Raw genomic sequence first — 5,792 nt, forward strand, 5'->3', positions numbered from 1 at the left:
TTAAAGTGTCTGTAAGACATTCAGGAAGAATCATCTTATAGGATTTTGGAATACAAGACTGCAGGCAGGGAGGGAGGTCAGTGTTTAAGATGCAAATTTGTGTGTCACTGAAATACAAACGGTAGGTCTATTGTATAATTAGATGAGATTGGTAAAAGAGCAAACAGAAGAGAGGCAAGGATTGATCCATGTACACCTTCATCTAGAGCAGGTATTGGCAAATTATGGCCTGTAGGCCAAATCTGGCCTATTGCTTATTTGTGTAAATAAAGTTTTATTGGAACACAGCCATGTTTGTTCATTTGCATATTGTCAGTGACTGCTTTTGTACTACAAAGACAGAGTCCAGGATAACAGATATTATGTGGTCCTCAAAACATAAGATATTCACTGTCTGACCCTTTACAGAAAATATTGACTAACCTTTGATTTAGACAGTGGGGGAAGAATTAGAATCCAGAGAAAAACTGGTCAGATTTAAAAAAGAAAAGAAAAATGAGCCCAGGTAGGCAAAGAAGAGTTTTCAAAAAAGACTGAAGGAATCAGCAGTATCAAATCCAACAATAGCATTTCCCAAAAGATACACAGAGAAAATAATAGGTAATCCAAGAAATACTGATCTCCTTAGTTCATCCCAGGCTGGGGTGGGCCTGAGATGACCAGAACCTTCAAGACTTCCAACAGGGTTGCCAGAATTAGCAAATAATAATACATGACACCCAGTTAAATTTGAATTTTAGATTTTAAAAAATTTAATCCAAGTAAGTTCCATGTAATATTTGAGACGTGGTTTTTCTAAAAAAAAATCTTCTTTGTATGAAATCCGAATTTAACTAAATGTTTTATATTTCTTCTGGCAAACTCAGCCACGAGCAGCCTCATCCAGGGCTTGTAGGGGACTGCCTGAGTGAGGAGGTCTGATGGTAAATCAGGTGATGGGCAAGGGTGATGGGCAGAATTGGGCATTTCCTGTTCCATTCTTATACTCTGATCACTGTCAAGAAGGAGGCTACTAAAATTGCTAGATCCAAAGTTGCTAAAGGTGTTTGTGTTTCATGAGCCTGAAGAGGGCACAGTAGGTCAGGGGTAAGGTCTTCTGACTAGCACAGCCATGGGAGGCAGCCTTGAACCTCTGATTTCATATCAGATACCTCTGTCTTGGGTGAAGTGGCTATTCACTTTTAGTAACATTGAATTGAGCTACATGGTGATAGCTGTAGTAATATGCGTGCAGTCTATAAATAAGAGCTTCATCATTATTTTCAATTATTTAGTAAGAATTATTTGCAAAAATAAACAAGTGAGACTACATCAAACTGAAAAGCTTCTGCATAGCAAGGGAAACCATCAACAAAAATGAAAAGGCAACTCCTGAATGGGAGAAAAATATTTGCAAATTTTCTGAGGAAGGGTTAATTTTTTAAATATATAAAGAACTTCTACAACCCAATAGCAAAAAAGAGAAAAACAAAAAATCAGGTTAAAAATGGATGGATCTGAATAACATTTATTCAAAGAAGACGTACAGATGGCCAACCGGTATATGAAAATGTACAGTGCTCAATATCACTAATCATCAGGGAAATGCAAATCAAAACCACAATGCCTGCTTCACGGCACCCTGGGGCCCACCACCTCCACCAGAAGAAACCATCCTGCTTATCATGCCTGTAGCTCTGGCATGTGCAAAGCTGGCTTTGCTGGGGGATGATACCCCCACCCCCGCCCAAGCCATGTTCCTGTCTACTGTTGGGCACCCCTGAAACCAGGGCATCATTGTGAGCATGGGGCAGAAGGACCACTTGGGTGATGAGGCCTAGAGCAAGAGTGGCATCCTGACCTTACATAGAGAAGATCTGGCACCACACCTTCTACAACCCCAAGAAGCACCCAAGGCTGCTGACTGAGGCCCCCCTGAATGTCAACGCCAACTGAGAGATGATTCAGATCACATTTACACCTGCTACACTCTGCCTATGTACATGAACATCAGGTCGTGTTGTCCCTGTAGACCTCTGGCTATACCACTGGTATTGTTATGGAGTCTGGGGGCCAGGTCACTCACACAGTACCCATCTATGAGGGCTGTGCCCTGCCCCATAGCATCCTGTACCTGGTCCTGGCTGGCTGAGACCTGCAAGACTATCTCATGAAGATCCTCATGTAGCATGCCTGCAGCTTCACCAGACTGGCTGAGTAAGAAATCCTGAATGACATCATGGAGGTCTGCTATGTCTCGGAGCAGGAGATGGGGTCACTGCTGCATCCTCCTCTTCTCTGGAGAAGAGTTATGAGCTGCCCAATAGTCAGGTGATCACCATTGGCCACAAGCAGTTCTGGTATCCAGAGGTGCTCTTTTAGCCCTTTTTCCTGGCTATGGAATCCTGTGGCATCCATGGGACCACCTTCAACTTCCCCTGTGAAGTATGATGAGGACACACTGTACTCATACAAGGTGCTGTCTGGTGGGACCACCATGTATCCTGGATCACTGACAGGATATGGAAGGACATCATGGCCCTGGCCCCACAGCACAAGGTAGATCCAAAGCATCACTCCTCCTGAACATAGTTAAGTACCCAGCATGGATGGGGGTTCCATCCTACCCTCAGTGTCCACCCTCCAGTGGATGTGGATCAATAAGCAGAAATATGAGGAGGTAGACCCTGCCATTGTTCTCCACAAATACTTCTAAATGGACTTCAAGCAGATGCATAGCATTTGCTGCATGCATCAAATGTTTCCAAATAATTTCCAGATGCATCCAAATAATTCAGGAATGTAAAATTTCCCTGCCAAATGTATATACACCTCATGCTAGCCTCGTGAAGCTGGAATAAGCCTTTGAAAAGAAATATGTCCTTGAAGTGTGTATATGAAACTAACACTGGATTGTTAGAACTTGTTGCTATTTTTGACCTTGTATTCAAGTTAACTGTTCCATTTGTACAGTTAGTACCCCGTGTATATCTTTGGCTTAAAACCTTAGTACATGCTGCTTGATCACGTCAGGGCTGAGATGAGAGCATGTTTATGGGAGAGGAATCCATTGGCTTCATGAGAGTCTACCAGACCATGAGATTCTTGATCTGTGCAGGTTATTACTGTATAAAAGCTGCCTATTCCAGTATTTCTGTAGAGGCTGGTGAGAGTCCTGAACCAGTTGTCATTTCTGCCGTGCTGATCTGATAGGGTTGGAAAGGTCTAAGCCTTCAGATCCATTTTTTTTTCTTAGCTAATGTTTTCCCCCAAAACACCATGGGTTGTTGCTTGCCTTGAGTCAAGAAACAGTTTGCATTTACACCTGTAAATTTAGTCATCCTTTTAATTTATGTAAGGTGGTGTGTGTGTGTGTGTGTGTGTGTGTGTGTGTGTGTGCACGCGCACGCACGCAATTCTCAATTCTTTAGGAGATGACAGCAAATTTTGGTTTTCTACTGTCATGTGAGAACTTTAGGCCCCAGCAATGTGTCTTATGTGAGGAAAATAAAGTGCTGCAGTAAACCAAACCAAAGCAAAACCAAAATGAGATATCAACTCACACGTGTCAGAATGGCTCGTATGAAAAAGACAATACGACAAGTGTTGGTGAGGATGTGGAGAAAAAGGAACACTGTGCACTTCTGGTGGGAATGTAAGTTGGTGCAGCCACTGTAGAAAACAGTGTGGAGGTTCCCTAAAGAATTTAAAATAGCACTGCCATATGATTCAACAATTCCACTTCTGGGGGTTTATCTGAAGGAAAGTGCTACAAAAACTTTCTCTTGCCCCAGATCCCTTGGGAAGATGTTTCACTGCTTGTGAGGCACTGTACTCTCCCCATCCATGGATTGTTTTCCCTTGAATAAAGGACATCAAACTTGTTATTAAATAAAATTATTCTTTATCTTTGTCATTTGACGGTTCCTTAAGAACAGAGGCTGAAAGGGAATTTGTAGGGCCAGGTATTTATTAAGGATCCACACCTATGAAGAGAATGAGGCCAGAGCAGGATTGGGCAGAGGACACTGCTTTGTGAGGCAGTCAAAGTCTGGGCCGCCCCATCTCCAGGCAGCTCTGGAGCAGTCAAGTCCCCCTCAGACTTGTTCCCTATTGGGCCATTATGGTTGGATCCTTAGATCCTGCCTGGTTGCCCATTAGATATGAGCTGCCCCTGTGGGTGTGTCCCTGGGCAAGGTGGGACAATCCCTGAGCCAAGTCTCTCCATGAAGAGGAGTTGGAATGGCACGTTCTCTGCCCACCACAATTCTGCATTTGAAACTCTATATTTTATTTATATTTTCAAATTATTTGATGTAAGGAAAATGTAATGAATTTTTTCCACCATATCTATGCAGAGGCTCCCAAATCCCCTACAGTTTATTCAGTGTGCTGTTCAAACATAATCATTTCCCAGGTATGCCAGTGCTATATATATATAGAGAGAGAGAGACAGAGAGAGAGCGCACTGTGCTCTTCTGAAGTTGAGAAGAAAAGGCCTTGAATCATCTTAATTTTTATCCTCTCAGTGTCTCAGAGGAGGTAGATATGGCTTGGAGTGCACACATTTGATCCCCAAGAAATATGAATATCAAAGGACCCTTGCTGTTTATTTTGGCAATGTTCTGATACTTAAAAGCCACTAGTGACACGTATATTCATGGCTTCCTCTTAATTTGGTGGTTCCTGGCAGTAGCAAAAAGCCTTAAAAACCGTTGAGTTTCATATGAAAGCGACAGGTTCCCAGCATCATTCTTACTTGGCTGCAACTTTTACTGGGTTTGTGTAACTCTGACCTGCCACTATTCAAAGGATTTTTTTCTTCACCCATGTTTTGGAATTTGATACCTGGATATTGAAAAGCCTTAGTGAATTCAAGATCATAAATCATTCTTTTTTAAAAAAATGTTTATTTATTTTTAAAATTTTTAAGTATTTATTTACTTTTGAGAGAGACAGAACATGAGCAGGGGAGGGGCAGAGAGAGAAGGAGATGTAGAATCTGAAACAGGCTCCAGGATCTGAGCTATCATCACAGAGCTCGACTCAGGGCTTTGAATTCATGAACCACGAGATCATGACCTGAGCTGAAGTCGGATACTTAACAGAGCAAGCCATCCAGGTGCCCCTAAAAATGTTTATTTATTTATTTTGAGGTGGGGTGGAGAGAGAGAGAGAGAGAAAGGGAAAGAGGGAGAGGGTGTGCACGTGAGTGGAGGAGGGGCAGAGAGAGAGGGAAAGAGAGAATCCCAAGCAGCCTCCGCACTGTCAGCGCAGAGCCTGATTTGGGGCTCCATCTCACAAACCATGAGATCACGACCTGAGCCGCTTAACCAACTGACCCACCCAGGTACCCCATGAATCATTATTTCTTAAACTTGGATAAATATCAAAATTACTTGGGGTGGGGGAGACTTTTTAAAAGGGCTGGAACCTGTTTGAAGAAGGTCATAAGTGATAATCACAGAGCATCTCCCCTCCCCGCTCCCCTACCCCTTCCCCTCCCCTTTACTCCCCTCCCCAGATTTACTAAATCACAATCTCCAGGATGAACCTCTGTATTTAATGAATGCTCATGTTTGGAAAACACTGACTTATTATGGATTCAAAGCCTTGTATAGTCTTTCTCATCCTGTATTTCTGGCCTGATTTCCCACTGTTTCCCTTCCCATGTTCCTGTGGCTAGCAAGCCAAGCTGCTCACCACACACCACACAGATCACTTGCAGAGGGGCTGAGCTGGGGCGTGGGCAGACATGACAGGAAGGAGGGAAGGGCATCTTGTTCTGGTCGTCCTCCCAGCCTCTCAGGCTC

At 43.2% G+C, this 5,792-nt stretch overlaps 1 pseudogene; it reads left to right on the forward strand.

Annotated features, from left to right (window-relative positions):
- Nucleotides 1-1,681: 1,681 nt before the first annotated feature.
- Nucleotides 1,682-2,695, forward strand: LOC121013592 (actin, cytoplasmic 2-like; annotated as a pseudogene).
- Nucleotides 2,696-5,792: the final 3,097 nt, after the last annotated feature.

The sequence above is a fragment of the Herpailurus yagouaroundi genome, unplaced genomic scaffold, assembly GCF_014898765.1.
Source record: "Herpailurus yagouaroundi ecotype Mexico unplaced genomic scaffold, PumYag 199, whole genome shotgun sequence".
Classification (NCBI taxonomy): domain Eukaryota; kingdom Metazoa; phylum Chordata; class Mammalia; order Carnivora; family Felidae; genus Herpailurus; species Herpailurus yagouaroundi.